A 12,122-nucleotide genomic window follows, 5' to 3' on the forward strand; every position below is an offset into this window, starting at 1 on the left:
AATGAATTTTCCAAGACTGTCAAGTAAAGAATCAAAGGTCTCCCTAGTTCTGGCGGAAATAGCACAGGTGGGTTTGTCAAGTAACCCTTTATCTTATCAAACGCTTCTTGACACTCATCAGTCCACTTGATCGCAGCGTCCTTCTTCAACAACTTGAAAATAGGCTCACAAGTTGTCGTGAGCTGAGCAATAAACCTGCTGATGTAGTTCAGCCTTCCTAACAGACTCATCACTTCAGTCTTGTTCCTCGGAGGGGCAATTCTTGTATGGCTTTGATCTTTGATGGGTCCAACTCGATGTCTCGCCGACTGACTATGAATCCTAACAGCTTTCCAGATGGAACACCAAATTCACACTTGGCGGGGTTAAGCTTGAGGTTGTACCTACGAAGCCTCTGGAAGAATTTCCTCAAATCCTCGATGTGGTCAGTCTGATGATTTGATTTTATAATCACATCATCTACATATACTTCAATCTCCTTGTGTATCATATTATGAAACACAGTAGTCATTGCTCTCATATAAGTTGCCCCAGCATTCTTCAACCCAAATGGCATTACCCGATAGCAATAAGTTCCCCATGGCGTGATGAAGGCTGTCTTTTCCGCATCTTTTTCGTCCATTAAAATATGATGATACCCGGCATAGCAATCCACAAAAGATCCAATCTCGCGCTTGGCACAATTGTCAATCAGAATGTGGATATTGGGTAGTGGGAAGTTATCCTTCGGTCTTGCTTTGTTGAGATTGCGGTAATCGACGCATACTCTGATCTTGCCATCCTTCTTCGGCACAGGCACGACATTAGCCAACCAAACAGGATATCAGGTGACCCGGATAACCTTTGCATCCAACTGTTTGGTAACTTCTTCTTTAATCTTCACACTCATATCAGTTTTGAATTTCCTCAACTTTTGCTTGACAGGAGGGAACGCTGGATCAGTGGGCAATTTGTGGACCACTAAATCAGTGCTTAAACCCGGCATGTCATCATATGACCACGCAAAAACATCTTTGTACTCGATGAGTGCTTTGACTAACTCCTCCCAGATTTCTGGCTCGAGGTGGACACTTATTTTAGTCTCTCGAACATTGTCTGTGTCCCCTAAATTGATGGCTTCTGTGTCATTCAAATTGGGTTTGGGTTTTTCTTCGAAGTGAATTAACTCCTTACTAATTTCTTCGAAGGCTTCATCATCACATTCTGATTCGTAACCACAATCTACTTCTTGAACTAACATTTCGGAATCAGATTGATTTTTAAGACTGGGCTGAGAATTCCTTATGCATGTCATGTCATTAGAACTAGCGAAAAAAGAACTGTATAAAAAAGAAAACAAAACAAAAGAAAAATCATCAGGAATGATGAAGAAAGGGAAATTGTATTTCATTGATTGATAAAAGATAACAAGGTTTGCACACTCAAACAAACTGAAAAAATGAAATCTGGATTACAACCCTGGAATAATCCGTACAAACTTAAAGGAAAATCAAAGCGAACTACCAAGACTCCTTCCGAGTAGGGAGGGGAGTAGCCTTCCAATTATTAAGCTTTGTTTTTGGCCCGATAAATTGCACTTCCGCGTTGCTAGAACCCTCTCCAATTTCCACCATTTTCACAATGTCGAACAACTTCTCAAATCTTTCAATCAGCTCCTTGTCAGGATTAATCACAAAACTGGGAATTGTTGTCACTGGGCGACCCCTTGTACCGGACTTGACAGATGATCTGGAAAGACGTGGGACCGGCTTTGGAAGGACTCATGCCCTCTGTTTCAATTTCCTAGCTCTTTTTATATCTGCGGCTATGGGCTTGAATCTCAGACCAAACGTTCCCAAGTTTTCAGGAAGAGATACGGGCTGTATGATGCCTTGCAACGATGATCCCAAGCCTTTTCCTGGTACAAAACCATTCTTCAACATTTCATACACTACCATGACTGAGGAAGCGTTTATCTTTGGATTCGGGATACATTTCCCCTCTGGAACTTTCTCGACTGACATTGCGTCAGAAACTTGGGAGACCCATGGTCCCTTGTCATCTTCCACTTCAATGAAAGGCACAATGGTGTTGTTGTGAGCGCACAAATTATCTTCGCCGTGCACCACTATTTCCTGTTTGTCCCATTCAAACTTGACCATCTGATGGAGTGTTGATGGCACTGCTTTAGCGGCGTGAATCCACGGTCGCCCTAACAGCAAATTGTAGGAAACAGCGATATCCAGCACTTGGAATTCCATTGTGAATTGTACCGGACCTATGGTCAGCTCCAACATTATGTCCCCGACTGAGTCTTTGCCTCCGCCGTCAAATCCCCGCACACAGATACTGTTCTTATGGATCCTCTCCTCTTCTACTTTCAGTTTGCTTAGAGTGGAGAGAGGACAGATGTTTGCACGTGAACCATTGTCAACCAATACCCGGGTAACCACGGCGTCCTCGCATTTCACTGTCAGGTAAAGGGCTTTGTTGTGCTCAGTACCCTCTACCGGCAATTCATCATCGGAAAAAGTGACTCTATTTACTTCGAAAATCTTGTTGGCTATCTTTTCCAGATGGTTTACCGAGACCTTGTCGGGAACATGGGCCTTATTCATGATTTTCATTAGGGATTGGCGGTGTTCATCTAAATAGATTAGAAACGAGAGTAACGAGATTTGAGTGGGCGTTTTCCTCAACTGCTCTACAACAGAATAGTCATGCACTTTCATTTTCCTCAAAAATTCTTCTGCCTCTTCTTTAGATACCGCTTTCTTTACCGGCGTTGGATTATCTTTAGCTCTTCTTAATTCCTCGGGAGCGAAACACCTTCCTGAGCGAGTCAAACCTTGCGCTTCACAAACTTTTTCCTTGACTTCTTTCCCCTTGTAAATCACTGTCACCCATTCATAATTCCAAGGAACAGCCTTGCTGTTGATTACTGGAAGCTGAGTTACTGGTTTTAAAATAACAGGCTCTGTGCGAGCACCCTTCACGACCACAACGGGTTTACTTGCGACCCCTGGCACTACCACTTTAACTTTCTCTGGTTTCACTGCAACAATACTTGACGACCCTCTCTCGGCTACCACAGCTGGCTTATCATCTACCCCTCTCGACTGGACCACTGATTTCCCATTGATTACTTTTTCCTTTGAGCTGGTTTCGCTGGAACGGATCATCATAATTGTCTGCGAGGGCTTCCTAGGCTCCCCCTCTTTGTGTATCAACTCAATCATGTGTGTCTCTTGGTGAGTTGGTAGTGGATTCTGATTGATATTTGGTGCTTCTGGGGCTTGAACCTCGATCCGATGAGTATCGATAAGCTCTTGCACAGCTGTTTTTAGTTTCCAACACTTCTCTGTATCATGCCCAAGGACCCCTGAACAGTACTCACAACTCACCGAGTGGTCAAGATTTCTAGGGGGGATTTGGCATTTTAGGCTCAATTGGATTCAACATGCCCAACTGCCTCAATCTATGGAAAAGACTGGTATATGATTCCCCCAGTGGAGTGAAAGTCTTTTGCCTCTGTGACCTCTCATTTTTGAGGGCTTGATTTGGACGGAAACCTATTCCGGGGGAATTTCTGTAGACCCTTGGGGGTGGATATGTGTTTTGTGGAGCTGGGTATGGATTTTGTGGAGCCGACGCACGCCATTGTGCGTGTGACGGGGTTTAGGTATAGGCTTGTGCATGATGGACGGAAAAATGGGGATCTGGCTATGGGTAGTAGTGCTGTGGAGGGCTATATGAAGTGTGGGGGTAATTTTGGTGGTAGGGTCGTGATTGGCTATAGTAGGGTGATGGTCCTCTAGATCTGAACTAGGCTCCGGACTCAACAGTCGTGACATCTTCTTTCTTCTTCTTCCCAAGTACACCCCCAGTGCCGCTTTGGATGGCCTGGGTGGTTGCCTTGATCGCTGAATAACTCATGATTTTGTTGGACTTAAGCCCCTCCTCGACCATGCCTCCCATTTTTACAACCTCATTAAAAGACTTGCCAATTGCGGACACTAGATGATCGAAGCAGGTCGGCTTCAAAGCCTACAAAAAGTAAACAACCATCTCGCTCTCTTTCATTGGGGGATCTACCCTTGCTGCTTGCTCCCTCCACTGGAAACCATATTCTCTAAAGCTTTCACTGTGCTTCTTTTCCAGTTTGGTCAGGGACAGTCGGTCCGGAATGATCTCAAGATTATATTGTAAGTGACAAGCGAATGCTTGGGCCAAATCGTCCCATGTGTACCACCTGCTATGATCTTGTCTGGTGTACCATTCTAATGCCGATCCACTTAAACTTTGGCTGAAATACGCCATCAGTAATTCATCTCTTTCGCCCGCTCCCCTCATCTTGCTACAAAAACCTCTCAGAGGAGCCACCGGATCACCGTGTCCATTGTACAAGTCGAACTTGGGCATTTTGAACCCTGCCGGTAGTTGTACATTTGGGAACAAACACAGGTCTTTGTAAGCTACACTCACCTGACCTCCTAACCCTCTCATATCCCTGAAAGATTTTTCTATGCTTTTCATTTTTCTGAACATCTCTTCCTGTTCAGGATTTCTGACCGGTTTTTCTGCTTTCCCCGATAGGTCAGAATGTGGATCATGTGGATAGGCTTTAGGCGCTTTGAAGGTAAGCTCTAGGGGATAATACTGGTTGTCCTGCGCTTGGAACACAGGTTCACTCGGGCATATATGGAGTGCAGTTGGTGGAGATGCCACAAAGACAGGGGTGATTGGCGGAGGAGGGTATGGAATTGATTTTGGTAATGGAGCTTGTGGCATATGAGAAGTAGTGCCATGGTAGTGTTGATAAATGGGAAAACCTGGATCGGTGGCAGGATGATCCTGAGACTGAGCTAATGGTGGGGTAAGAGTCGGGTTGGCTGGGTAAGCTGGCGGTGATTGCCCTTTGGACCAGGCCTGGTACATTTCGGCCATCTGTTGCTTAAGCTTGAGCATCTCCTCTTTCATTTTATAGACGTCCAACTCCTCTACCTCAACACTAGTGTCGACATCTGGGATAGACATGATTTCCGGTATTGGTCCCTTTGATCTGGTTTGGTAATGATAATGTGCCAGTATCCTCTAAATACTAACTGCTTGAATTCTCTGGACAACAACAACTTTATTAGTTTTAGAGTTTAACACATATGCAATTACACGTTGGGATGCAATGCACCTAGGCAATTAACCATTTTCTATCATGCATTTGCTTCGGTTGCGTGCGTCATTCCGGCCTCTCATAATTGTGCCCCTTCTTTTAAACTTCCTTTATTCTGTCCTTCTTTATTTATTTTTCATTTTACCCTTTTCTTTTTTAGTGATGGTCGAATCCTATAGAGATTGCCTACGTATCATGTCCCCGCATGAATCAGACCATGCGTAGTTCTGTCACATATAAGTGCGAAAAGCAAAGAGATAATTTTGGAAATTTTTGATGTTTCCTTAATAAACATTCTATTACAACTCGGACGCTTGTGGAAAGGAAAATAACAGCCTCGAAACCAAACAAAGTACGAACTCAATAACTTCGGACAGACTCTGATGCGAAAGAAAAAACAGACTCTAACAGACAACAGACTCTAAGAAAAAGAAAATGCAGATTCGAACTATGAACACATTAAAGTTTTAAATTTGGGTGCCCGCGGGGCGTCATTCGGCCTCGCTGCGGGTTTAGGTGTAAGGTCCCTTTCCAGCTGTTCCAATTCATACATGATTTGCTTCACAAATATCAACGCCGCCGAGAAGAAAGTAGTGCGGGTCATGTTTTCACACACCCAGCATTTCCTGGTAATAGCATGAGCAATAGTTAGAATCTTGTCCCTGGTTCGGTCTTTCTCTAGGAGTAGGCGTTCTATCTGATCCCCTCTAGCCTTCAAAACCCGAGAATCATGCAGATGTTGTTTCTATAACTGCTGTATTTCATCTTCCATCGAGGCCATTAGATTATAGCAGTGTTTACTTTCGGTTTTAAAAGCCTTGGCTTGTTTAGCCGCCTTGCTCTCTAGGGTGGTCACCTTCCTTTTTAGACCGGCAATGATCTTTTCATAATCTTTCCTCGCCTGTTGTAAGTACAGTGTGCGCTCCTTTGTTCTTTTTGCCCATTGTGCCTAGAGTTGTGCTATGGTACCCTCAAATTTCTTCAAATCATTCCGGCACTCACTGATTTCATTTTTCAACCCTTTTATTAACCGTTCATCCGATCGACTCCTTTGTTGGTTGTCAGCATCTATCCTCATTTGTCGGATTTGGGCTTTCAGCGCCTCATTTTCTTGGGCTAATTTGTTCTTTTCTCCCTGATCGGCGTCAACTTGCAGACTATTTTCAAATTCCAGGTTTTAATTTGTTGCTTCAGCTTGCCTATTTCTGCCTTGTAACTCTCTTCTTTAGCCAACCAATCCCACTGTTCTTGCGACGCCTTGACGAACTCCTGGAGATGGGGTCTTTTGGCCGGTCTCCCAAACTCGATTTCTCTCCTAAGCCAAGCAAGGTATCCCGGTGAAACTTCACCCTTGGACCGATCACGCACACATGTATTTGCTGTTAAGTATTGACACTCGCTCCAAATTTGTCGGACTGCTGCTTCAGGAAACTGTCCGTTGGGCCCGATCTCGACTACTTGGCCACTAAGATCTTCATTTTTCGGAACTATTTGGCATCTCCCCAACTGTCTCAATACTCAATACGGGGCATAGGGCTGAATACTCCTGAGTCCCATCAAAAGGAAATGGGGTCCAGTGGCTGGCATAAATATGATTTCATCCACAGGCAACCATCCAAATGTCCATTCTATTTGGCTCGCAGTGACAGAACGGAAGCGCGTTGTCCACTCTGTGGCCCCTTCTGGTAAGTTGATTCCATCAACCCTCGTAGGAAATCCCTCTATGCTCATTTTCTCTGTCGACCCATAACTCATAAATTGAGGACGACGACATAGGTGTTCGATCATCCACATCTGCAGCAACGCGTTGCACCCCTCAAAAAAGTCTCCCCCGGCTTTGCAGGCTGTGAGAGCGCGGAAGATTTCAGCTACTATCATGGGTGCGAGGGTGCCGTTGGCCTGAGTAAGTAAAGTGCTGACAACCCCAGATACTCGTATGTCAATGTTCCCGTCTTTTCTAGGAAATACTAGGAGTCCCAAAAAGGCTACCATGAATGCAAAACCCCTATGTTCTTCCCACTTAAGGTGGTTTCCTTTGCTACAGATTTTGTTTTCCGGCTTGTTAAACCCCCCTATGTGGCCATATCTGTTGTATATAAACCGCAAAGTACAAAAACCAGCTGCCAAGTCTAGATTGTGGACCCCCCTACTTATTTTCAAAGAGTCTAGGAACCTGTGAACGGCTATGGCCCTCGGAGCAATCAGGTACTGGTGTCTCAAAGGAACTTTGGGACTCCCGATGTATCCGGCTATTTCTTCCAATGTTGGGGTAAGTTCAAAATCCGAGAAGTGAAATACGTTGTGAGCCGGGTCCCAGAATGCGACCAAGGCCTTTATGATATCCCCCTAGGATTAATCTTCAGCAACCCAGTGAGGCCTCCCAGGTATAGATTGACTGTGTCGCGCCCTGATTCGCCCAAGTCATCCCACCACATATGCAACTCCAAAGGGATCTTGTTCACAATTGTTACGTGTAAATTCTGACTTGTGCTCATTCTGCACATTTATTAGGGTGGTTAAGCAAAAATCACGATTCAATTGACTCAAAGATAACATGGACACTTTTCTCTTTTTTTTTTCTTTTTTTTTCATTTAATATAAAATCCAGTTTTGCCTATACGGCCTTTCAGCACCTCGGGGTCGAAGATTTTAAGGCTGTGTCAGCTAACCGGTGAAAGCCTAAAAAAATGACCACAGGCGACTATTTTTGCAAAAATAGCCTTCCGGCGCCCTTTTAGGGACATTCGGCTATTTCTAGCAAGAATGGCATCACCCTAATTATTTTCAAATAAAATTTTTTGTTGTTTTGGCTAATTTCGCAAAAAGTGAAGTTGGACCCGATGGGGGTTGCCTACGTATCTCACACCTTGTGAGAATCAAACTGGCGTAGTTCGGGCCGATAAAACAAACTTCTTTTGAAAACAAGACTCTTTTCATTGGCAAATAAAACTATTTTTCATAAACAACCCCTTTATCTTTTCTTTTCTTTTCTTTTTTTTTCATTTTCTCAAAAATTCGATAGAGTTTCGACACTATTTGGACATTGGTTTTTTTCAAAATAGGCGATTAACTCTATTTAACCCTCATACTGCTATTTCTCTTTCCTCAAAATATTCAAAAGTCGGTCAGCATGCAAGTCCGAAGCAAATAAATGCACAAGTAGCAAGTAAGATGCATCAGGATGGTCTTTTTCATTTTTGGTACACCTGTCCTAGACAGACCCAACTCTTGTGTTGAGCCTCCAAAGTCAAATACACGTGATGCAAACAAACGGTCCTACTAGGGATCCAGCATGAAGCTGAGTTATTCTAGGTTTATAACCTGGGTATTTGTTCTAGACTGTGTACCCGAGCGGACAACTCGAGTCGAGGAGGGGACTACGTACCGGAACCAAAAGGCCATCCGGCTTAGTAACTTGTCCGAGCCTCTTTCTTATTTCAAGGTATGACACTAACAGAATAGGGAGTCTCGACCAGCGAGTACATCCCCGAAGGTGAGAAGAGAAGGGTTTCGTAGCAGTTTACATACAGTTCAAATAATATCAAAGCGGTAAAAGCAGCATTTAGCACATTAGGCCCAAACATGTAAAGATAAGATAATAAACAAAGTCAATTATAACAATTATTCCAAGCTCGAATTCTGAACCCTGAACCAGAGATTCTGGGTTCGGTCCCCAGCAGAGTCGCCAGAGCTGTCACACCTCCTTTTTACCTACACCCGCAAAAGCATAAGGGAGTTTTTCCAATTAAAGGACAATCGAAACGGGATTTATTATTAAAGATTTAGAGTCGCCACTTGGGAGATTTATGGTGTCCCAAGTCACCGGTTGAATCCCGAATCGAGGAAAAGATTGACTCTGTATTACAGTCCGTGAACCAGAAATCCGAGTAAGGAATTTTGTTAACCCGAGAGAAGGTGTTAGGCATTTCCGAGTTCCGTGGTTCTAGCACGGTCGCTTAACTGCTATATTCAGCTTAATTATCTGATTTTAAACAATTATGAGCTTATGTGCAATTTTAACCTTTTAACTGCTTTTATTTAAAACATTTAAAAAAAAAATTGCAACGTTATTAAAACACGTTTCGAACCACGTCACATAAATGCACCCGCGGTCCTTGATATATTTCAATACCGTTGTGACTTGAATTTGGGTCACATAAATGCACACCCGAGTTTAAGGAAATTAATTTAAATGGCGCCTAAAGCAACTACATTGTTTAAATTTTCCTAATCTTTGAGATTACTGAGAGGCTATGAATTATTAAAATCATATTATGTGGAGAACAATAGCAGCTATGCTTAAATCCAATCAAATTTCAAATAATGAAGGCAAAGCAACTAAGAAAAGAACTTTAAAGGGGGTACATTAAATCTACTAGTCTTGTTCAATATCGAAGAAATCCATGTTAGAGGAGGACAAAAGAATTCAACTTTGGACAACATGAATGAATGGCCCAAGAAAAGCATTTACTTGGTACGAGTGTAAACTGTCCAGAAAAACATGTGCTAGGAAAAGATATAAAATCACTCCAACATTTCCTATAACAAGTATTTGGCCAGCAACTCAATTTTAATATCACTTGAAATTCCAATGGCGCAAACCTTATCTTAAGAAAACAACTTTGTTCTTCTATTACTACAATTTATTTTGTTTAAGAATCAACCAACATATAAAAGAGGGGAATCCAAATCCTAGATATTTTAACTATTTTCAACGCAAATGAGCATAGTATGCAAAATTTAAAATTCAAAGCTTCCAAAACCAAAGAGCTAATCGGACATGCAAGACCATATTAATACATCTTGTTTTATTCCAGCTTAACACAAATCAGTACCAGAGAAGTGCAAAATGAAGATACAAATTTAAAAATTAAAAAAAAATGGACCTTTGTTAATCTTGATTCATTGAATAGGACCTCGAGCGGACAACCTCGATATCAAATAAAATTCCCTTCTGTTTCCCCCCTTTTAACGTATCTAGCGTGATTTTCCCAAATCGATTGGAACATTATGATTGCAATTTTAAACCTTTGTACTATAAGGTAAACGTCCATAATTAAAACATGACAGTAAAGTAAGAAGTGGACATTTTCCTTTATAGAGCAAACAAAACCACCCATGTTTTGTCAATTCTCCTACATATTTGTGAACACTCAAACTGATTGATTTGGTAAAAAAAATTCAAACGGCAAATTCAAGTGGATAAACAATTCCTCGGCAGATGCTCTTTTTCTTTTTAATTAGATTCCCTCGAAGTCAGTATACATTTATCACATGTTTCTCTATACACCGTTTTCATACCTTAAATCCCTACTCCAAATGATTTCAATTCAACAATTAACTTGCAAACATCGAGGTGTTTAATATAAACTAAATCACTACAGGATTTTAATCACACAAGACAACTGAAATCAACAGCCATTACAGAAAGAGTTTAAAGTTTCTATTTAAACTCCAACTCAAACTTTCGGATCATTGCACAGCTTTAGTCAAACTTCAATTCCATGATAGTTTCAAAAGAATACCTAGGAATAAAGGAAAGCAAGAAGAAATGAGGGATCAGTAGGCAGCAGCAACAAAACAGAGTTCCAGATTCCAGTACTAGGAGTAAACCGGCCAACCAATTTTTGAACCCAAAAAAAAAACTGAAGTTTAGCAAACCAAATTCCAGATTCGAACACACAAACAACCTAGCAAACAACAACGCCCAACTTCAAATGAATAGACCTCAAACCATTTCGAAGTCCAAACATAAGTGAAGATTTCAATTTGCAAAGCAAATACTCAAATGAAATAGTATTTTGTCGGATATCCTCAGTTGTTTTGTTATTTTCAGAGTTTTTTTTTTTCGGGTTCTCCCCTATTTTCAGAATACTAGACTGTTGTCCTCCCTCAATGCCTATCTCCCTCTCGCTTTTAAACTTCAAGACTCTTTCCCTTTATCTATTAGTTGATCCTCCTTTTCAGCCTGTGTATCCTTTTACATTTGTATTGTTTCAGCTTTTGAAATGTCCCTCATGTTATCTTACTTTCCAACTCTAAAAAGGGCATTAAGCTAACCATTGTCAGTCTCCTTTTCATTTTTTTAATTCACTCCACTAACCTAGTGCTTTTAATTAATTCAAACAGCTGTTGCAATCCCAACCATACCACTATTAAAAGCTTCCTAAAGTTAGTTAGGTAGATAATCCTTTTTATTAAACAATTCTTAGGCTATCTTTAAAGGCTTTCTAATTACTTTCAATCACAACTGAGATTTGAATCCTTCTAGACAACTAAATCTCCCAAACTCAATTCAACAAAATGTTTCACTTGAACACAATACAGTGTCGACACTTCCCTTCACATAGGTTTCGCAAGAAACAGACGTTCAGCTCCAAATTCAACCAACAACAAGAGCAGGTCAACCATATATTTCAATCAAGACCACGAGAGTAACATCGCAGTACTGAACAATAACCAAACTGAGGCATCGAATCATCATGTAAGGAACGAAATAAAACAGAGAAAGAAGAAACTGAGTAACAGAATTTTCAAAGAGACAAAGGAAATATTATTACACATTTCAACCTAATAGAGCACCCAATGATGATTACAGCATTTTGAATTGTGAATTCATACCTGAAACGCGAGTAAAAATCAGAAAAATAAACACAAACACAGACCAAATCACCGCCGAAACTTCGGCAACTGAACCTTGCTTGAAATCGAAAAGGGTCTGACCCCGTTTTCGGCTCGTCTAGATCTGTTCTCACTGTGGCTCACTCGATTTATTTCGGACTAAAATTCCCCATCTCTGTTTGTATGTGTGTGTGTGTGTTTAGAAACGGAGAAGACGAAGTCAGAGAGTGGTCGTGATTTTTGTTCTTTGCCGCTGGTTCCCTTATGTATTTCAGCTGGGTCTCCTTGTGAAGAAGAAGAAAGAATGATTGGAGAGGGTATGTTGAAGCAGACGATGACCAGAGAGGGGGAA

This window comes from Nicotiana sylvestris, chromosome 11 (genome assembly GCF_000393655.2).
Source record: "Nicotiana sylvestris chromosome 11, ASM39365v2, whole genome shotgun sequence".
Lineage (NCBI taxonomy): Eukaryota > Viridiplantae > Streptophyta > Magnoliopsida > Solanales > Solanaceae > Nicotiana > Nicotiana sylvestris.